The 23,567-nt window shown below is 34.8% G+C and overlaps 1 protein-coding gene across 1 annotated transcript in view; it reads left to right on the forward strand.

The window, feature by feature from the left end:
* LAMA2 (laminin subunit alpha 2) overlaps window positions 1-23,567 on the forward strand; it is a 601,080-nt gene that overhangs the window by 724 nt on the left and 576,789 nt on the right. The gene's annotated exons all lie outside the window — the stretch shown is intronic.

The raw sequence follows: 23,567 nt of genomic DNA on the forward strand, positions 1-23,567 counted from the left end.
ACACACACACACACACACACACACACACACACACACACACACACACATATATACACACACACACATATGTATAAATTTTACAGAACTTTGTTTTCAACTTTTAAAACAGGATTTCTAAAGAGGTTATGTGTTTTTTTTTCTTTCATGGCGCCTCCAGCCTCACCTTTTTCAAGCCCACATCTTATCTTCATATCCTATTTTATTGCTGTGAAATCGGAAAATTTCTCCTTTTGTTTAAACACAGAGGAGACTTCTATGTCATGTGTACTTTAAGGCCACAGTGACGAGATATTCAATTTGGGAGACTTTGGAAGATGGCTGTATTTAATGTAACTTAAATAACTTATTCTCCTCAGAGCCTCTTAGTGTTTATGTATATATCTCTCTCATTTCTGAAACTTTTGGGAGTCTTTGAAGAGTTATTTTATTATCATGATTTTACAGGAAGTACATGTGCAGCATTCTAAAACATGCTTTGTAACACAGTATTTCAGCAAACAATTCTTTAAGTTGGAAAACCTGTATCAAAGTAAAAAAAGTTAAGAAATATTTATTATTCTGTTTTAAATATCAAAATGTTTAACCTAAGAGTACAAAATCTGGAGGTTAGAAGCTTTTAAAAGTTTTAATGAGGCTGAATCTGCTAAAGTTTTGAAGTATACTTATCCTTCTTCCAGTTAACTTCTAGCTAAGTCAATAGTTCTGATATTTGTTCTTATAATCTTGCATTTTTAGCGGTACTATTTTTTTAAGGAGTAAAGAGATATCCCAGGCTCCTTCTATAATAATAACTCCCTGATTAAAATTCTTGGAATAAAAACGGCCTTGCATTCACTATATAACTTTTTTTCTTCTATTTTTGCTTTTGCTTCTCTGAGAGGTAAAATGGGGCCAATGTGACTTAATGAATAGAATTTATGAGAGTGATTTTGAGAGTATCTCTGGCCACTGATTTTTTAAAATGCTACTTTCAACTATTCAACTTTGCTCAATTACAAGATGTGTTTAAATAAGACATAATACTTTAATAATATTAGGTAGCTGGGAGAAATGAGGGGCCAGGGGCACCGATCCTTATGTCCACTTGGAATGGGGTAGAAACTCAAAGCATGCAGTGTAGGGATCAAGTGAATTGTTGCTGAGAATTATCCTGAGCACGCATAGGATTTCTCTTTTCCCGTCTCCCTTCTTATTCACTCTCTTTTCTTTTCTTTTTTTTTTTTTTTTTTTGAGACGGAGTCTCGCGCTGTGTCACCCAGGCTGGAGTGCAGTGGCGCGATCTCGGCTCACTGCAAGCTCCGCCTCCCAGGTTCAGGCCATTCTCCTGCCTCAGCCTCCGAGTAGCTGGGACTACAGGCGCCCGCCACCACGCCCGGCTAGTTTTTTGTATTTTTAGTAGAGACGGGGTTTCACCATGTTAGCCAGGATGGTCTCGATCTCCTGACCTCGTGATCCGCCCGCCTCGGCCTCCCAAAGTGCTGGGATTACAGGCTTGAGCCACCGCGCCCGGCCTTATTTACTCTCTTTTCAAATAAGGTAATATCAACTCTGATTTCTATGACCCAGGTACAAGATGAAGTGAATTCCAGAGGAAGGGTTTATACTACCATTCTGTCAAGATACCACTTAAATGCTACACACAATAAGGAATTTTATTCAAAATAACTACAACATACAATCTACTATAGACTGCTATAATCTGCATTCTAGTATCCATTATTGTCTTTGTCATAGACCATTTACAATATATTTGGAGGTTGGCTCAAGGATAAATGATTTAAACCCGTTAATGTTAAAAGTATGTAAAATTCATGGAACTTTAAAATTGGATAGTGATTTATGATTTAAAAATGCCTTATGTACATGATCTTTATTCGCCTTCAGATATTATTATTCTCAAAGGACAAATTTAGAACATAGGCTTGCAGTAGTAGTAATTTAAGTTTACATAAGATAACTTCATTTTCAAGAGCTAAAACACTTCTGGTATTGTTTGTGCTGAATTTTCTTTTTTATGGTTCCAAGATTTCTTTCCATTAATTTTTTAGGCCATGTTTTCTTTTCAGTGTTGTTCTACTGAAGCAAGCCCTCTGTGAAAATCATGGGATATGAGTATGACTGAAGAAGGGGTTGCCTGGCTAAGATGAACTTTTCTGTTTTTGATTATACCAGCACTGACCTTTCTAGGCAAGCGCTAATTGTGTAGAAGTTCTATTTTTCCTTATAATTCGATGCCAGTTTCTTAAGAATTTTTAACATGAATCAACCATTTTGAGATGTTGTAATTGAGTTAGAAACATAACCAGACTTTTTGTTTGTTTTTTACTTTTTCTTTGAAATCTTATGTGGTTTGTATAGCATACTCTATTGTAGTATGAATAGCATTGATTCAGCAAGAATGATAGTCCAAGGAAATTCTTTAGCTATATTTAAAATTGACAAAATAGGAGAATGATGTAATCAAAATGATTCTGCATTTCAGCAAGTCAGCGTCTAAAATTTTTTGTAATATTCTTGTGAATAATATGTGGAAATGGAAGCATAACGTTGGCTAAATTGCAACTGATTGAAAAATAATTTCCAAAGAATATTGCATAGTGGGTTACGATCAATCTGGAAAGAAGTCTCTAGCAGTTCTACAGTGGTTTTCTTATGTTCAACTATCTTAGTAATGGCTTGATGGAAAATGTAAAATCCAAGCTTATCAAGCGGGTGGTCCAAAATTGATACAGGTGGCTAAGCAGGTTACTAACAAGTTCAAAAATTTTAAAGGTCTCTATAGCCTGGACCATGAATGGCACCTACATGAAGTTGCTTTTATTATTCATATCCATATGTTAAAAAAACTCCATTTGTGTTCTTCTGGAAATTAGTTATATCCTTTATATATTTAGGAATGAATATGAAGACAGGAAGAGAAAGGCCACTCTGAATTACAGCAAGTTCAATATGAACATATAGTATAATATAGTGACAAAAAAGGTTAGCTCACTTTTATACAAAACTCATAGAAGCACATAGGTCTGTTGGTTAACACACATTTGGGTATTTCATTGACAAATGGGTGTAGATTCAGAGAGGGGAGAGCAGAATGGTTAAGAGTCTGAGATGTTCAGAAGACAAATGTCCCAAGTAAAACCTTTCCATCTGAACAAGGAAAGATTTAGGGAAGGCAATCATAAGAAATGTCCTCAAATTTTCCGAAGACTCGTTATGTTAAAGAGAGACTATTCTAAAGGCTGAACGTGGATTCATAGAAGAACATGACAAACAACCAGGTTTGAATTTTATAATATGGAGAAAACAGCTACTCTCCTCACTCTCTCCCCACAACATTTTGAGCTGTTCAGAAATAGCTGGATTGTATTTGACCAACTTGCTTCTGGAAATGACCATGCAGTGATCAGATGTACAACTAGTGAGGGCTGCTTTATGAGGGAATACCTCTACTGAGAGGAAGTTAAGATCCATCAACTGTCTAGCCATTTTTCAATTCTAAGATTCTAATCTTGTAGTCTATTGTTTTTAGAGTGCATACTTGTATTTAAATTTCTGAATTCTTAAAATGTCAAGAAAATGTTAGATATATAAAAATGTGCTCTTAAATCCCTTCTGGGATTTAAAATAAAAACATGTTTGAGACAATCCTCACACATTTTTGGCAAGAATACTTAGATATTTAGCATGGAATTTCCACATCACCGTCAATTGCACAGTTCTAAAACATCTTGTGTTATAACACGCAAGAATACTTTAGAAATTACCTGAGAAGTTTTCAGGGGACTTATAGTGGCCATAAACCTGGAATTAATTTTTTAAATGTTTTTCTTTGCTGCATATGTAATTTTTTGGCTTGTTTGCCATATACTGACCTAATCATTTAGTAAAAATGATTCATAACAGATAAAATGCATGGCATCTCAACATATTCAAAATATTCATATGAATATATTCAACACTAAATATTATAGATGTGATAGAATTAATAAAATTTATATAAATTTTATATTACGTTATATTTCACATATTAACGTATACAGATTTCTGGTCTATCTTAAGATTTTTCTGCCCTAGGATTTCATGCAAACTAATGAACTGAATCTATATCAAGAGATGCTGGGGGCTGGGCAAGGTGGCTCACTCCTGTAATCGCAGCACTTTGGGAGGCCAGGTGGGTGGATCACCTGAGGTCAGGAGTTCAAGACCATCTGAACCAACATAGCAGAAACCTTGTCTGTACTAAAAATACAAAAATTAGCTGGGCGTGGTGGCATGTGCCTGTAATCCCAGCTACTCAGGAGGCGGAGGCGAGAATCACTTGAACCCTGGAGACAGAGGTTGCAGTGAGCCGAGATCGTGTCACTGCACTCCAGCCTGGGCAACAGAGGGAGACTCTATCTCAAAAAGACAAAACAAAACAAAAATTTAAAGAGTTGCAACTTATCATCTGTCCAGTTTGCAGTAGGGCCTGATTTAGCATCTAGAAACCATGTGAAAAAGATCAGGAAGAAATTATTGTAAATAATTATTGTAAGTGGTTGCACAAGTGGTTTAACTTCTAATCTAGAAGATTCGGGTTTAGGATTTGTTTATAGTTGCAACTTGAAACTCGAGAGCTAAACAGGAATTTAGGCAGAAGCTCAGTTGCAGTGAATGAGAAAACAAGATAGAGTTTAGAGAAAGATACAAGTAGATTTTCCAGGCTTAGTATATGTCAAGCAGATAGAAATAAAACTAATTCTAGGCTTTCCCCATTGTTAAGACTGAATTTAGAGGTCAGAATTTGTGAAGGAAATTGGTGGGGTTGGGCCTATATGCATTAGAATGTGGTAAATGAATGAATGTTTACACTGAGTAAAACAGACAAAAAAATTCCTGCTCTTGTGGAACTAATATTTAGTTGGGATGGAGATGAGGAGACAGGACTATGATGAATATATAATGAAGTAACATAAGAACACCTATATTGTATAGAATGTAGTTGATGATAAATGCCCTGGACAAATAAATACAGCGGGGTAAGGACAGTCAGGAGTTCTAGGAATGGAGGGAGGTTGATGGCTATTTTAAATAGTTGGTAAAAGTTGACCACTTTGAGAGGATCTCACTTGGGCAAACACTTGAAAGTGACGTGGGAGTGATTCGTGCAGTTATCGGGAGAAAAGTACCCTCTGTACAGGGAGCAGGCCTCTGAGGATCTAAGCTCGGAGCACGGTGAGAAGGCTCAGAGGAGAAACGGGAAACTGGAACACATAGCATTGTTGACCTTAATTGTAAAGATTTTGCCTTTTAGTCTGAGTGAGACAGGGAGGCATTGGTGAGTTTTAACAGAGTTAAATAAATGAATAAAATCACTGTTATGGTTTTTTTTTCTCTAACACGCACTAATCCATGGGACTAGACCAACAGTCCAAGCATAGAATTCTTTTAGATTCATCTCTTGTCCCAAACATCCCACTGATAACAACACATTTAAATGATTCTACATTCAAAAGCATCCCACTTCAACCATCCTGTCTTATCTTATCATGGTGAAGCTCAGATGCGTCTTTGTAACACTTCTTTTCTTCCCTTTGGCAACTCAGTGCTATTCCATTATTCAAAATATATCAGTACCTCAAAAACAACTTGTGTGCCGGGAACTTCCGCAGCTTTTAAAAATTTTGCTCCAGTGTACTTAGAAATATGACATAGATTTTAAAAGGTAATTTTAAATAGTATGCACTTTAAAACAAAAATGAATTATTCACAATCCCACATGGACATACAGGAACTTTGGAGTTCCCTTTTTTATTTTCTATTTCAATATCAAACGCTAAAGTTCGGACACAATTGTTGAAAATGACATAGTGATGTATTGGTCTGATGACTTATTTTATGATATGAACTTTGAAATGCTATCTCTTTTACATTCAGAAACTTATTCTATGCTCCGTTTCCATTTTTGTGACTGTTTTAAGAATCGCTGTAAGTTTTAATAATAACCTTTTGGACTATAGTATGCAATTTTGGCCTAATTTAATTCTGTCATTTAGAACAAAAAGGTGAAAAAATTGGATAGCTTTTCCCTCTCTCTCCCTTCCTTCTCTTTCTCCCTTCCTTTCTTCCTTCCTCCCTTCCTTTCTTCCTTCCTCCCTTTATTTTCCTTTTCCTTTAGTATTCTTCCTGTGAATAAAATATGGTAATTAAAATTCTAACAAATGTAACATTCAGGAAGATAGTAAGGCAAAATGTTACTTAAATTTTCCTTATTAAAAGCCACAGGTGATTACTATCTAAAGATAATTTGGGACATACTTTCAGGGTGAGTTAAAGCTAAAGAAATTTGCTTGTCAAAGATGTATAATATGGGTTTAAAAAGGTTTTTCTCCTAAGTAATCTTGAGTGTGGATCTTAATATGGGAACTTTATGCTATTTGGCTTTTATTTGGACACGTGACAATATCATTGAAGATTGCCTATTAATGGGTTATTATTCATAATATCATCCTCTGTGACATGCCTAATCTAGTTCAAATAACAAGTTAATCTATGCAAACTGCTGATGATGAAAACCTCAGGAGCTGTTTAGTGCCTGACACTTAGGAAATGTACCTTGTGCAATGTTAAGTATGTCTCTGCATGTGTAGTCCACTCAACTGACCCCCGAACTGTGTACCTTCCCAAGGCTCTTCATTTAGCTGCGTCCTGAGTGTTAGATGGTTTCGATTGGTATAATAATATGTAGTTGCATTGTGAGCATTAACACATTTACTTACGTAGCAGAGCTGTTCAGTAGATTAATATAATTATCCTCATTTTGTAGAAGGAAAATATGCCCAGCAACTTGTCAAGGACAAATAAAAATTCCAATGCTTGTTTTAGAGTTAGAAATTGGACTTTTATATATTTATCTTTTATAAAACACCCTGAGGAAAAAAAAATATATATCCATTTCTGAGTTATGTTAGTCTATCATAATCAGAGATTCATTTGGTATTATGGAAGAACAAAAAATAAAATGTTTAGTCTTGAAGATTTTTTTTCATTTAAATATATATACACACACATACGCACACACACTGCTTATTACTATGTAGACATATACACACATGTGTATTACTTAAAACTATGCATTAATTCAAATGCATTCATCACATTTTAGTCTTTACATTCTTAGAACTTTGATTACTGGACACTAGGCTATAAGAAAATATTAATGATTCTTTATTGGCTTTTCTGAAGTCACTTTACAGAAGTTACTGCAGCAAGCTAGAAATACAATGGTATTTATTATACTGTATAATGAAATCTTTAAAAATAGTCAATGTGTAAATGTCAGTGAATGAAAAGAACAAGAACCAAACAGATATACCTAAGAATCAGAGCAAGGTTAATCTCAAAAGTCCTTCTGAAAAGATGAAAAACCTTGGCATCTTCATAAAAACATTTAAAGACTTTCATTTGAAGTTGAACTCAGTTAAGACAAAGTTTTTCTAATCTCCCAGATTTTGAGAGGGTGTGTTTGTGTATGTATGTAATTGCAGTACCAGTACACATGTACCATTTACAGCCTAGCACTCACAGGACCTAATCTGTGTATTTAGTATGTTGTCTGTTTGATTTTTGTTTTCTTAAGGTATTAGATTTTGTTTATCAAAATCTTTGAATAAGAAAATCTAAAAATTGAATTTCTAGAAAAGTCTCATTGCCCTGACAAAGGATTATGGACCAAAGAATAAATTATAAATGAGACAATTATAATATTCCATCCAGTAGCTATACTGTTAAAATTCCAAGGTGTAATCCCTTTCGAGTGACTTGTAACTTAGAAGGTCCTATTCTATAGAAGAAATAGAGTTAGTAGAGTTTGCTGCATCAAATATAGTTTTTCAAATGCCTACGTATTCTAGTTGACACAATTTCCTGGCTTATTGCCTTCTATGCAATTTTCAATTACTGGATGAAGCTGAAAGTTTGAAAGAGAACATGAAGCAGTGCAATTGTCATTTCAGTGAGCTACCTTGTCTCATTGGTTTGTCATGGTGTATATGTAAAACACTGAATATAAAACATGAAACATCTAGTATAGCCTCAATAAATGTTCATTTTCAAAATGCCTCAAAAAAGGAATTAAACCTGACAACCTAACATGACATTCTCTGGCTGAAAGAAACACTCTTCTCCAATATCATGTGGTATACCAAATTCAGTTGAGGGTGTTTGTGAAGGAAGGAATTTGCTTATATACTTGAAAACACAAGTGTTTGAATTCTGTTCTAATTAGAATTTGCGCTGCAGTATTTTTTTATTCTCAACTTTATAGCTTAGCCTACAATAAAAACTCTTATTAATACATACCTCTTTATACCTTCGTTTTCCACATACAGTACTCTGCTTTGGAGGTAACTTCGAATCATAGAAAATGTATGGACTTGGGAGAAAGCTAGAATTAGATTCATAGCCAAGTCACCACTTTACTCAGATCAAAAGCCTGAATCAACAGAGTTAAATCTTCTATTTGTAAAATAGGTTTAGGTTAGATAATAAATGTGAAAATGCTTGCCAGATAATCAGTAAATGCTAGCTCTTTTCTTATTTATTTTATGAGCATAAAACTAAAAAAATGATATTTGCTTTGCATATAGCATATCTTTTTTGCTTAAAAACAGCAAAATATTCTAAAAATTTCTTTGAGTAGAACCTAAGAGACTATAGATGGCAAACTATTTATCTCATTGCCAAGAGATTGAATAATTCTGTCGAGGTTACACAGCAAGTCAGTAACAGAGATAAGAAGAAACACAAGTTCCTATAATTAGCCAACAGCTACGTTACTAGCTCTGTGTGAGAAGTGATTTAAAACAGGCAACATGATGGAAATTTTTGCACTAATTTGTAGTTATTCATACTTAAAATGTGATACAATAAACATTTTTTCTAGGAATCTCATTGTTAACTATGTATTTATTTTGTTGATAAACTATTTTTTAAAAACTTCTTTAATACATATAATATCTTTAGATAAATATATGGCACATAGTAAGCATTTCATAAAGGTTAGTTATTATTCTTAGTCTATGAAGTATTTGTTTTTCTTGACACCTGCTTGGGTAGAGATGACAATTTGGCATGTTTGACACACAATGTAAGTTAATTTCAGCATGGCCTTCAGTGAAAAGTCTATTGGATTCCAGAAAAGCTGTCAATATAGATTGTCTTTATTCGGACTCTCCCTAATTACTACAGTGAAAAAAAATTCTTGGAATACATTATTTAATACAACTCTGGATAGGGAGGATTTTTAGTGTGTCTACTTGTGTATTAAATTTTTAGTGTGTCCATTTTGTGTTAAATCTACTATTAAAATAAACCACCAAAAAACAAAACCAAAAAAACCTACTTCAGAAAATCATGTAACACTCTAACAAATCTCTAGAGAAAACTGCTTTTCTAAACTTGGGAACACTGGATTTTGAAAATATTTCAGACAAAACACTTCTTATAGGCCCTTTTACCTTCAAAGTTTCAATCTTGCCTAACACATAATGTGCAACTATTCATTTTTTTCATTCTGATACATTAGAAAAGTCACTGGATTTGTAATTGGAATTACAGAATATAAATTTTCCCTCTATCCCTTCCTAAAGAGATTACCTTAAACATGGATAAATCATTTAACTATTCTGAAATTCAATTTTCCATCTAAAAAATGACAATATAATGTTCGAATCTATTTCATGGGGTTGTTATAAGGGTTAAATAAGGCAGACCATACAAATACCATTATTAATACTATTTGTTATTGTAATAAATGACAGAGTTGGCCTTAGGCATCATTGGTTATGAAGTTTGCTCCACCCCCTTTCTTTGTTTTTTTTCCCCCAGTGGCTCTTAACCATTAGTTATTAATTAATAATGTTATTATTAATATACATATATTTATTAATAATGTTATTTAAAATGTTTTGTATTAATATACTTAGTTCTCCTGTTTTCAAGGACCCATGACACATAGCTTTCAAACATGGCACAAATTATTTGTTTAGTAAACATATACATACTATTGCATAAGAAGAAAATGTGGTATCTGAAAATGTACATCAGTTTCCTACAAACATATAGCAAATAGTAAGTATTTAGTGAAACTATAAAACTATCATAAAAATAGTCCAGGGGTTCTGAAACATTTTGTGTCAAGATTCCTTTATCCTCTTAAAAATAATCAAAGCTTTGATTTATGGTATATCTACTATTTGATTGTATTAAAATTAAAATTGGAAAATTTAAAAATGTTAGCTAATTAATTTAAAAAAACAGTAATAAAACAATTGCATATTGACAAAAAGAACATAGCTTTATGAAAAATAATTTTATATCCAAAATAAAACTCTTCATGTCTGGTTTAATAGAAGAGAACTGGATTCTCATTTCTGCCTCTGCATTCAAATTATTACATGTTATTTTAGTTTAAATTACTTTGGTTTAAGCATATTAAGAAATATATAATAACAAGTATAGATATGCTGTTGGACAAAAGAGGAGGCTTTCAGTGCCTTTTAAGATAGCTATAAATATTCTTTGATTCTATATCAAAACTCAGTAAGTGGTAGTTTTCAAAATGATTGGCTGCAGTGTGGTATCTGAAACTGTATCAATGATATTTTTGTACTCTTTTATATTAAAATGCACTGATCTATCTTGCACTTAGAAAGAATTTTACCCAAGTGTGATGTTATAGCATCATTCATAGATCATTTGGAAGATACTGATTTACTAGTTATGCAGATCACTCACAAGTTGACAGATTTTCTTGTAAAATATTTTTTAAATCACATTTTTTATCACTATTGATCTCATCAGAAAAGTCCCTAAATATTAGAAGCTGTTAATCTCACAGTGATAGAGACAAGTTTTTCAGAATTTTTATTTTCCTTTGTAAGTTCATGTAGTTATTGACAAATTTTGTTATTTTTCTTGAACTACAGTTACTTTATTCATTTTTAAGAAAGTGTTTATCAAACAACTGAGTCTTAAAAACCATAGTCAGGTACTTTGTGTAGTACATAGGGTATTCCATGAAAAAAGTGGCTAGTTTAGCTTGCAGCTGAAAACAGTTGTACAAATGCTTTTCCTCAAATCAACCATCATGCTTCAGTATACAATTAATGTTAAAAAGATGTACCCATGGGTAAAGATTTAATAAATTTAATCATTGTTACTACTTTATCAGGTACATTCATCTGTGAAACTAGTTGTTTTTTTCTTCTGGGAGTGTGTGGTGGTGAAAAGTAAACTGACCACTAGCATGATTTAGTACCCCTGCCTTGATTTGCGCTAACATACCATCAGTATTTCCCACGACTATTACTTTTGCACCATCAGTGCACATGTCAACACAATGAAAAGGCAGCTAATAATTACATCTCATTACTGAAAGCATTTTTGCACTTGTGTACCTATGGATAGCAGATCTTCCTCTGAGCTCTACAGGGTTAGACTATAGTTAAGTTCCTCACTGCCTGCCTCTTCACCAATTCTACAAAATCTATAGCCATATGAAGGTAAATTTTGCAATCAGAAAAAGCCAAAACCACTTCCGTTTTTACCTCAGGTCTAGTCTAGGTGAGTGATACCATTTATTTTTAAGGGGGAAGAAATCCAGAAGAGACTCTTCAGTGGAAAAAGCAGGAAGGGTTAAAACCAGCCAGACATACATACAGAAATCAAAATCTCTCCATATCACCTGCCCTTCTTTCTTTCGGTTCACTTGCTCAAACTAGAGTAGAGATAGTGTACTTACCCACAGTTGGACATATGATGTTATTCTTAACAGATTTTAAAAGTGAACTCATGGCCGGGCCCAGTGGCTCACGCCTGTAATTCCAGCAGTTTGGGAGGCCAAGGCGGGCGAATCACGAGGTCAGGAGATCGAGACCATCCTGGCTAACACGGTGAAACCCCGTCTCTACTAGAAAAAAAAAATACAAAAATTAGCTGGGCGTGGTGGCGGGTGCCTGTAGTCCCAGATACTCGGGAGGCTGAGGCAGGAGAATGATGTGAACCCGGGAGGCGGAGCTTGCAGTGAGCAGAGATCACGCCACTGCACTCCAGCCTGGGCGACAGAGCGAGACTCCGTGAACTCATGAGCAAGGCTTAGTACAAAGGAAACATGCTAATATCGGTAATTCTGAATATTAGCAGAGGAGATTTTTATTCCTTGCTGAGCTCCTGAACTCACATCAGGAGGGGTCCTTTGTACTTTTCATAGAAAGAATTCTTGTTAGAAGCACTGGATATCATATTTCTCAAAATTTGTAATTTCCTTCATTTATTTCTAGCCTTTGAAGTTTTGTGATTTCTAAAGCATTTAAAAGGTTTTGTAATGTTGAGAACCTAAAACGTGATTCTTTTCTCTGTGCCCTTCTAATACCATTATATGTGTGTCAAATGATGGATCTGGTTTCTTTTTCTTATTTGTTTTGACCAACTTTTTCACTCTTCAAGGGCCTCATACTGCTCTGATTTCAGATGTATAGATATTTTGCTTATCAAACACTGCTGGGTCTGAACATGACTGGTAATAAGATATTTCCAGATTAAGTGGACAAATTGCTCAGAACTTTTTAGTATCACAATTTAAATGACTAAATTTTTGAGGTTTATGTGTTTGCAGCCCAATATGCCCTCTCCTTATCTAATGTAATTTATCTTTTAAAATTAGACTGGCTTTGCATATGTCAGATTTTGTATTTAGCAGACTTTTTATGTATTTCTTTGTTAGGAAGTGTTCAATGTTAGACAAAGGGAGCAGTTTACTTTGGAATCCATGTCCTGGTCCTGTTGAATAACATGCCTTCACCCTTCTCTCTCTTTTTTTTTTTTTTTCTCCCATACACTTCCAGTAACATAGAAAGAGTTAATTGGTGTGTCCCATCTTTATTGCTTTTGTAAATAGCTATAGATACACTTTATATGTAGATAATGGTATGTTTTAAAATTCTGCAAAAATACCTTTTCAATTCTCTTTATTCTCTTTCTCAAGCTTTGATAAAATATTTTTCATTCAACTTTTAGGGACTGATTTTCTCCGTTGAGTTCCTGATGTGGTGCTACCAGAAGTGGCGCTGAGAAAACGTTATTCTAAAGTTCCTCATTCACCTAGGATCTGAAATTTTATCATTATTTATTTATTCCTTTGGATAAAACATTGCCCTCACAGGCTATTCTTTTCTAAAATGTTTGCTGTGCTGTTATTATTCACTTTAATGCAAATTAATTTATCCGCTGACCTTCCTTCTTGACAGTTTAGGACTGTATTAAGTTTTCAGATCTGCTTGGTGAGAAATAGTGAAATAAAACTAGTTAACATCTATGGAATACTTAACTATGGGCCAGCACTGCTGTAAGCATGTCTCATGCCTTAATTTATCAAAGGTAGACACTATTAATCTCATTTAACAGAAGAGAAAACTGAAATACAAAATGTTAAGTAACTTTCCAAAAGTCAAACAACCAGTGAACCGGTAGAGACCAAGATTTGGACCTAGGTGGTTCTTCTTTGTGGCCCATTCACCTTTACCCATGGCAGCATGTGACCTGAACCCTGAAAGAGCACAAATTAGTAAGTAAAGGGCTTCCTTTAGTGACATACTGCAGAGGTGATTTTGTTTCCCTCTTTTGTGAGGTTTCCTATGAAAAGATTAACATTTAAACAATATTTACCATTTACATTCAGCACTATATCCTGATATATCAGAAGAGTCTATGAACATATTTTTTTTAAAGAATCCTTGGAGATAGCAATGAATAAATTCTTAACTGTGTCAGGTACGCGTGAATTTTTTGAGTCATATTTAAGGGTTTGTAGCACTCCTAGAATTATTAATTGGTAAGAGTGTGCTTTTTGTTTTCTCTTTGTTGTTGTGTGCAGTGTTAAAGCAAAAACAATCAAGGCCCAGGGCTTTTCCTGGTTAATTAATGGATATATGACAAGTGATGGCAAAGGGATAGTTAAAGTTATTAACTTAATCATTCATTGGCCCAGGGTATCCCCAAAGCCACAGCTGGAACTGAAGTACTACAAAAATGACTGTTTTGTTGTCATACCTTTTCTGTACATAAGGAAATAAATAAGCAAAAAGAGGGAATATCTTACCTATTTGTTGATCAAATATCTTGTAATTCTGCTTATGGTAAACTCCCAGAGTAGAGAATATCATCCAGTTGGCCCCCTTTTTGAAATTGGATTGCAATGGAAATCCTATTGGCCAGGTTACTGGTTAACAGGAGCTGTAGTGCTAGAGCTGTGACTGCATCAGAAGTCCAGCGGTGTGGGCACAAAGCAGCGCAGCACTTTTGAAGTTAGACATCAAGAGTTTGAGTCCCAGATTCACACCTTGCTGGCTGAGTGCTGTTGAAATAGTGCTGTTGAACGAATTATGTAACTTCTTTAAACCTGATAATCTCACCTTTAAAAGAATGACAATAGTAGTGCCTTTTTAAAGATTAAATGGAATTAAGTGTTTAATTTGTATTCAGAAGAGGATGGAATCATCATTCAAAGACTTTATAGTTGGTGGTGTTTTCAGCATGGACAACAGGAGCTTTAACTTAAAAGATCTAGAAACTGGGCTTGTTGGCCATAGTTTTAGTGTGATTAGAGGTGGTCATAGGGTGGTCTAAGTTGCCATATCCTGGTTATGGATGGTAATAGAACTGCCTATTTACTTGATATCTTTGCTTAGTTGTCTCCTAGGTCCTTCAAAGCAAACATTTGCTAGGATTGAACATAGGTGCTCTGCATTTCTTCAACTCTTCTCCCATCAGCTTTTCCCAACTCAGAAAATGGTACCATCATTCACCCCTTGAATCAAATTTGACATCTAGAAGTTACTATTAACTTCTCTCTTTCCTTCACCTCCCAGATTGAAATAATCAACATGTCTGTCATCTATACCACCAGAGTTTATTCCATAAATATCCACATCTTTTTGTCCTTATTGCCTTCTAGACCACAGTACTGTCTTTTTTTTGCCTAGGCAACTTCAGCAGCCTCCCAGCTGCTCTCCTTTCTTTTCTCTTTTCCATTTTACAATCAATTTTCCATGCAATAGGCAAAGTGAACTCTGAAAATAGTAAATCAGATTAGATCTTTCCTCTGCTTAAAACCTTTCAATGCTTTTCTATTATAAGAATAAATTCTAAATTCATTAGATTTTAAGGCTATTCATGACAGCTCTTGTATTTTTCTTTGATTTCAAATTATTCTCTTTTTCTGTTATTTTCCAGCAACAGTAAAGACTTTTTTTTTCCATTTCAAGGGCTTTGTCCTTGCTGTTCCTCTGTCCATAACATTGTTCCATTAGATCCCCGATGGCTGTCTCCTTCTCAGTGTTCCAATCTCATGTCAAATGTCACCTCTTAGAGAGGCCTTTCCAGAGGACCACTTTAAATTAGTTTCTGTCAGGCACTCAACTCCCTGTTGTAATTTCTTTGAACAATTAAATAAATGTTTATCTTGAATACCCTTGTTTATTTATTTTTCTTCTTTGTTGTTTGTCTGCCCAGACTGTTGGAATATAAATTCTGTTCTAAAAGGATCTTCATCTCCAGAGTTGAGGAGATACATAAATATTTTTTTTTATTTTGAATTAACACATGGCTGTGTTCAGGCTCTTCTGAACGTAATTCCATAGAGGAGGTCAAAATTGGATTCCTGTATGTAATGAATCTGTCCTGTTTATGATTTTCAGTTATATAATGAGTTAGAAGACCAATCCAATCATATTTCAGATAAACCTCAAGAGAAATTGCTATGGCAGAGAACTAGAAGGGTATTTAATCAACTAGTTCTTCTTCTAAGATCTTTAGCTCTTTAACAGTTATAAATTAGTAAAGTATGTTATATAATGCTAGGACTTTTTGCCTTTCATTGTTTCTATTGCTTTATCTCCAGCTTCTAGTCTGACATATGGTAGGCACTCAAAAATTGGATGAAGAATCAGCTCTTTTTGGACAGACCAAGAGTGTTGCCTTTTAAAACATTTTATGTGTACTTTTTCCCCCTGATCCTTTTATAGTATGAATGAATATTTGTATAAGATATAAATTTCTACAAATACTGAAACACAGTATGGACAGATATGAGTTATCACTATTAATATCACCTAGATAATAAATAAAATATCTTAGAAAGTAAGGCTACTTTAAATTATCTTGCTTCTTGAGTTTTTATTTTTCCACCTCTAAGGATATTCCAGTAAGAGTTGAGCAGTATTTAAGCTTTGGATAAGGAATGCGTATTTCTTGGCTTAGTCAGAACTTTTCTGTATGGAAGGTCTTTTTGGCTGAGAATTACACTACATAAGATTAAAATGCCCATTTAAGATGTAAATTCTAAGGATAAAATATAGATAACTCACATGGGGCGATTTGATTGGCATCTGTTTTCATTTTTCTTTGTTTCTTTTTAGATACCACCAAAGTCCTTCCTATTTCAGGCAAAAAGATATGTTTTAAAAACCACTCACAAGGCCTCTACAATATGTCAGATAATTCATGTGCGTGCGTGTCCTTGGATGTGTATGGTCTCTTGCTTGAAGTTATCAGCCAGCAAAATGGTGAAATACTTAGAATTAGTAAAACATCTGGAGGTCAAGAAATGCAGTACCTATATTCTTCTCCTTATTTTAAGAATGAAACTAATAAAAAGTAAGGTGGAGCTGGCCCTTCAGCAAAGGAGGGATTTTTATTTATGAGTGAATTTGAGAGAAAGGGGGACAAGAAAAGACCTTTGAGATCAGGGCCCAGGTCTGTTTTGTTGCTACTGTATCCTTACTGCATAGCACAGTGCCTGGCACCTAGAATGGTCACAGTAAATACTGAATGAGAGAAAAATAGAAAAGGAAGAGCTAACTTTTAGGAAGGAACACTTACTTCCCACTTACAGGTATTGAAAAAAATATGAAGATGGTTAACATTATGATACTGTCAGATGTAAGCAGTTACAATTTCTACTCAACTGTAGAAAAAAGAACTAAAGACAGAATTTACCAGGACATGAAAGAAAGGTGTAAGATCATGGATTCCTGAAACAGGATGTTCCAATTAAATATTTAAATTTAAGGGAGGATTCTAGGAGTTTAACAGCTATTTAAAATATGCCCTGCTGGTTTTCTTCCTAGGTTCTCCACACCTTCAAAGCTCATGATTTGGACAAGATTGCCTCTTTACTTTTTCTAAATTAATCTGGTTCATCCATTTTTTTGCAAAAAATGACAACTCCCCTCTCTCACTAAGGTATTTGAGCCATCCAGAACACCCTCCTGTCTAGGCATGGTGGCTCACAGCTGTAATCCCAGCACGTTGGAAGACCAAGGCAGGAGGATGGCTTGAGGCCAGGAGTTCAAGACCAGCCTAGGCAAAATAGTGAGATCCCTGCCTCTACAAAAATAAAATGAAAAAATCAGCTGTGTGTGGTGGCACACGTCAGTGGTCCCAGCTACTCAGGAGGCTGAGGTGGGAGGATTACTTGAACCTAGGAGGTCAAGGCTGCAGTGAGCCATGATCACACAACTGCACTCTAGCCTGGGCATCAGAGCGAGACCCTATCTAGGAACAATAAAAAAAAACCCAAAACAAAAACATGTTATAGATTATCTATAGATTCAATTTTCAAAAATCCTGGGCTTCTCATCTCTAAATATTGTTATAATGCTGCAATTTTCAAATTAGCTTTCACCTTTAAGAAATGCTACTTTCCATATTGGAGTGAATAATTAATATAGAACAAAAATGTATGTCTGAGATTTAGAAAATCTTGGGATTCTGTTTCTATCCTTGCTTATTTTTTATTAAGCTAAGTCATTCATTTTAAGAAATGATCCCCTTTACCCCAACTGTAGAGGTATATACTACCTTATATACTACCATACTCAAAAGGTTAGTGAAGAGGCATAGAAAGAGTAGTGAAACAGTGAAACCTTCTAGATGCCAGATGCTAGACAAAAGTGAAGCATATGACACCAGCATGGTGAAGAAGGAAGCTAATTAAGACCATCAGATAGTATTTGATTTTATTTCTCCATAGAAATCATGATAACTATGTTACATAGTTACTGAAATTTAGACATTAAGTTTGTGGAATCTCTCTGACAGTTATATTAGCTAATCACCAAACAGAAATTTTAAAAGAAGTATTTAATATTAATTCCCAGTCTTAGGAGAATATTTAGCTAATAATTCCACAGTTGATGCAGAGTTTATTCATTATTTAATTCATAATGTCTTTTCAATCACTTTACTGTTTCTTGATTCATGAAGAATACATACCAAGTGTATTAGTCTGTTCTCACACTGCTGTAAAGAACTGCCCAAGACTGGGTAATTCATAAAGAGGTTTAATTGACTCAGTTTCGCGTGGCTTGGGAGGCCTCAGGAAACTTACAATCATGGCAGAAAGGAAAGCAAACACAATCTTCTTCATGATGTCAGGAAGAAGTACAGAGCGAAGAGGGGGAAAAGCCCCTTATAAAACCATCAGACCTCATGAGACTCACTCACTATCATGAGAACAGCATGGGGGAACCACTCTCGTGATTTACTCCCCTTCCAGGAGGTCCCTCCCCCAACACATGGGGATTACAATTTGGATTACAATTCAAGATGAGATTTCGTGAGGACACAGAACCAGACCATATCACCAAGAGAATAAAAATTAACACAGAATGCCACTTTTCTATTCCCTTTAAATATTTTCAATTGAAAATATTTCCATGACCTGGCAAGTTCTTACAGAATTCAATCACTATTGATGTCCCAATTGGTATAATAAAAGAAGAAAACACATAATTTTGAGACAAATTCCACCTTTCCCACACTCTCAGCATATAAACACATAATTGAAACAAGAAAAATGAGAAAATAAATCAAATATATAATATGATGAAGAATTTACACTATTCATTATGATATGTGCGACCAAAGGGACAAAAGTAATTGGACAAAGGTAGACTCAGCAATGAGGACCTGGAAGAAATGAGTTTTCAACCCATTTTAAAAGTAGAAGAGAAGGTAGGGTATCAAAAGTAGAGTGTGCTATACCTGATGTAAATGACGAGTTGATGGGTGCAGCAGACCAACATGGCACAAGTATACATATGTAACAAACCTGCACGTTATGCACATGTACCCTACAACTTAAAGTATAATAATAATAAATAAATTAAAAAAAAAAAAGAAAAAAAAAAAGTAGAGTGTGCTAAGGAAAGTGGAGGGTATTTTTGTTGTTGTTGTTGTTTTTAGAGATAGGGTCTCCCTCTGTCACCCATATTTGCCCATTGCAGCCTTGAACTATTGGGCTCAAGTGATCCTCCTGCCTCAGTCTCCCACAGTGCTGGGATTACAAATGTGAGCTACCCACCACCCAATGTTTTCTTGATTCAGTAAAAGAAAATTGATGGTTTCTCATGTTCACCAGAGGGAAACATCCATTCATTTTATCAATGTGTTCAAAATAATTCTTACTCCTTCTTTCACTTTCAAGTGTTTAATTCATTTTTGTATTCTATTAATAAATATGACCAGATACAACTTAGAATATGTATACCATCTTATTTCATATTAACACACACATTTTGTTCTTTCATAATAGATTTGTGTACAGTTTCATATATTAGAGTGTTAAATATTGAATTCATTATAATTTACTTAGTAAAATATTGATGTTAAAATCTAGTGTGTTTATTTGAGGGGTATAGGAGGCTTACAGTGAAATCATCCTTTCATCAAGATTTCTTTGTAAGACACTGTTACTAGAATTGTGCTTTGTGCATTATATTCCATTGACGTAATTTTAATCTTCCATTCTACTTCACTACAAATGGAATTTCATTATATCTGACTCCACAGTAAGTGGGTTCCAGAATCGTTGACATTTAGTAGAATTACAGATATTAATGTCTTTGTATTTTCTGCATTAAAATGCATTATGTGTGCTTTCAATTCTGTTTTAAAGAAACTGCCATTGATTTACATAGTTGTATGGAAGAGTTTTGTTTAAATGCCATTGCCTGATTTCATGGTGGCTTTTATTTTCCTTCTGAAATCATTTACAAATATTTCTTAGGGTATTGGCTACTGTTGGTTTGAAATGAGATAAAACTTATGGACTATAAATATGTTTGTGTAAATTTTCTCTAGCAGTAAGTCTTTCTAAAATCTTTGTGGACATTAAGCTGTAATTGTAGCTTTCTCTTGCAAGTTTCTTTATTCTCTGCTTTATTATTCCCTTGTAGGAAATTAAGTATTTTATATAATAATGCTTAGAACATCTTTCTCTTTTAAAGAAGGAAATTAAGATAAAGAGCTTGGTGAGAATAGGATCTTTTCCCGGATTGTATGTTTCTGAGATTTGGTGACACAGCGTCTGCTGTGGAGGCAGGAGAAGGAGGGATCCGGGCTGAAGAAGTAGACAAAGACAGTGGACTTTGGTTTTAGAGGCCTGCTGCTGGGATCTTCTCACCCATCCCTAGCAGAGCTCAGAAGTAGGCATCCAGTTGCAGGTAATTGTGTTTTGGGCTCAAAGGAGTCCTTAGAGTGCCAGACCTAAAGAGGCAACGCCCGATAAGAGTTTCAATAGTTGTATCCGTTCTAGAACCGCCATTTTCTTAAGAGTCTGAGGCCCAGGGACAAATGCCCAGGACATATATACACTTTGATAGAAGGAACATTTCAAATCCTTCCAGGTCAAGATCACTCACTAGGTCTTGTGCACCTCCTCCTCCTCTTTTGTGTCTGGAGTTAGTAACTACCACAAAAGACAGCTTTCTGACTCGTCATTATACCACTCACAGTCTTATTTTTAGCTTGGTTTGAGGGTGTCCTGATGAGTTTTTTTTTCCCTTTCTTTCTTTCTCCGTTTCTTTCTTTCTTTCTTTTCTTCCTTTCCTTTCCTCTCCTCTCCTCTCCTCTCCTCTCCTCTCCTCTCCTCTCCTCTCCTTTCCTCTCCTTTCCTTTCTCCCCTCCCCTCCCCTCCCCTCCTCTCCCCTCCCCTCCCCTCCCCTCTCCTCTCCTCTCCTTTCCTTGAGTCTCATCCTGTTGTCCAGGCTGGAGTGCAATGGCGTGATCTTGACTCACTGCAACCTCCGCCTCCTGGGTTCAAGCGATTCTCCTGCCTCAGCCTCCTAAGTAGCTGGGATTACAGGCAAGCGCCACCATGCCCGGCTAATTTATTTTTGTATTTTCAGTGGAGATGGGGTTTCACTATGTTGGCCAGGCTGGTCTCGAACCCATGACCTTGTGATCTGCCCTCCTTGGCCTCCCAAAGTGCTGGGATTACAGGTGTGAGCCACCATGCCCAGCCTTCCTGCTGAGTTTCTTAGTATTATTGCCAGGTCAGAATTTAGGCATAGTAACATGAAACATGTTATTCTGCATCTGGAGGCCAGAATATAATAAGCATTGTTAATTTAGTTAAAGGAAAAGGCTGCTGTTGAAGATTACACTTCTTGTGTATGTGTGGGAGATTACAGAATAATGTCTCTTTTCCAAGATGCTATGGTTTTCTTTTGCTTATACGCCAATTTTAATCAATGGAGGAATAAGTTAAATTAAATAATTAACCATTTTATAATTTTAGTTGCATATTGGTTGACCCAGTACTTATATGATGGTATAAAGTTCTAGAAACTGGATTACTTTAAAAATCTTTCCATATAATGCATTATATTCTGGGTCATAGTTTCCTATATTATAACTACTAAACAAGATAAACCAATTTTATTTTCAAAATCAATCTTTGGGGTAACTTTTACTTAGAGCCCTGACCTAATAAATGATGTACGTGTTTATTTCTGACACATATTTTGATAATCATTTAGATTAGTCTTATTTATGTTGATAGGTATAATAAAACTTCTTTGGAAAATATGGTTTGTTTATTGTGTTTAAACCTCTTATCTCCATTTAGCTTTCCTAAATTTTAACTATTTTTTTCTGTTCTATTGAAGGCATAGTACCAATTTTGTGTCAGGCATTTTATTCACTTTGTTTCAACTGTTCTTGAGATCCCTGAGGACTAGGACTATTGCAGTTATGAGTCTATAACTGAGGAAAGGAAGCTTATCTGGACAGGAAGATATTTACAGTATGATATAAAGACACAATCTCTTTTTGAAAACAACATTTTAAAGGTATAATTTCTATAAAATAAAGTTTTTTTACACATAAGCAGTGTATGTGACGCTTGACAAATATATATACCCATGTAACCATCACCCCAACCAAAAACAATAGAACATTTCTACTTTTCCAGAAAGCCCTCTCTGGTGATTCGCTGTCTTCTTCCACAGCCCTGAAACTCTTATCTGATTAGTTTCATCTGTCCTAGAATTTCCTTTATAGGAATCACCAACCATGTACTTTTTCCTGTCTGCCTTCTTTCACCCAGTCTACTGTCTGTAAAAATCATTCATGTTTTTGTGTCCATCAATATTTTGCTCCTTTTAATTGCTAACATATTCCGTTGTGTGAATGTACCTCCATTTTTATTTTATTGGCCTGTTGATGACATTCAGACTGTTTCCAGTTTTTAATTATTATGAATAAAGTTGCTGTATATAAGTCATGTACAAGTTTTTTTTATGGACATATGTTTTCATTTGTCGTGTTTATCTAGGAGTCAAATTCCTGGGTTGCATGGAAAAAAATGTTCATTTAATTTTATAATAGAAAAATTGTTTTCTAAATAAAGGCATGATCTTAGTCTGGTAATGTTTATTTACTTCTATCAACATATGTGTTTGGTGAGTTATTTTTTGGATAATGAATGATACCATAACTGATACTTTTTCTTCCTACTTCTTCCTTTCTCCCTCTTTTTACACAATTAAAAAAATAAAGAGAAAAGTTGGCTCTACAGGGAAAGATTTTGTTTTTTAAGTTTCTGGCAAATTGGAGATTTCTATAAAATTCTTCATAGGCATATAAAACAGAGTAAGTATATTTTGTTTAACTTTTAAGGCAGGGTATTATCCATTTGTTAGTTAATTGTTTAAAATTTATTATAATTATGGGTAAGGCAGTGATACAAAAGGAAGAAAAGAAAAATCCCAGCTTATTATTTAGTAAGAATGTGTCAATGCATTTTGAGTGAGAAAAGTCATTTTACACTCCAGATACAAAGATGAGCAAGACAATTTTTTAACCTCAGGAATGGTATAGCACAGAAAACAGTGAATGTACATATATCATTAGATTTATACAGTCAGGCTGAATGTGGAAAGGACTTTAAGAAAGTTATTAAAATTGTTTTTAAATTATAGGGAAGTAGAAACATTTCCATCTAACAGGAGTAGGGCAGTTTCACAGAGGAGTTGAAATTTGGACTGAGTTTTGAACAGAAGAGAATTTTGATGGGCAGATCAGGAAAAGAGCAGTGCAGGAGGAGGGAATGGTGGGCTGTGGAGCATGGGCGATGAGAAAGGCAGATTAAGTTAAAATAGGGTTGACAAATTGTGAGAACACAGGATTAAGGGACTGGCATTTAAGTTTAGATTTGCTTTGATAAAGAAAAATGTTACTTTGTG

The sequence above is a fragment of the Theropithecus gelada genome, chromosome 4 (genome assembly GCF_003255815.1).
Source record: "Theropithecus gelada isolate Dixy chromosome 4, Tgel_1.0, whole genome shotgun sequence".
Classification (NCBI taxonomy): Eukaryota; Metazoa; Chordata; class Mammalia; order Primates; family Cercopithecidae; genus Theropithecus; species Theropithecus gelada.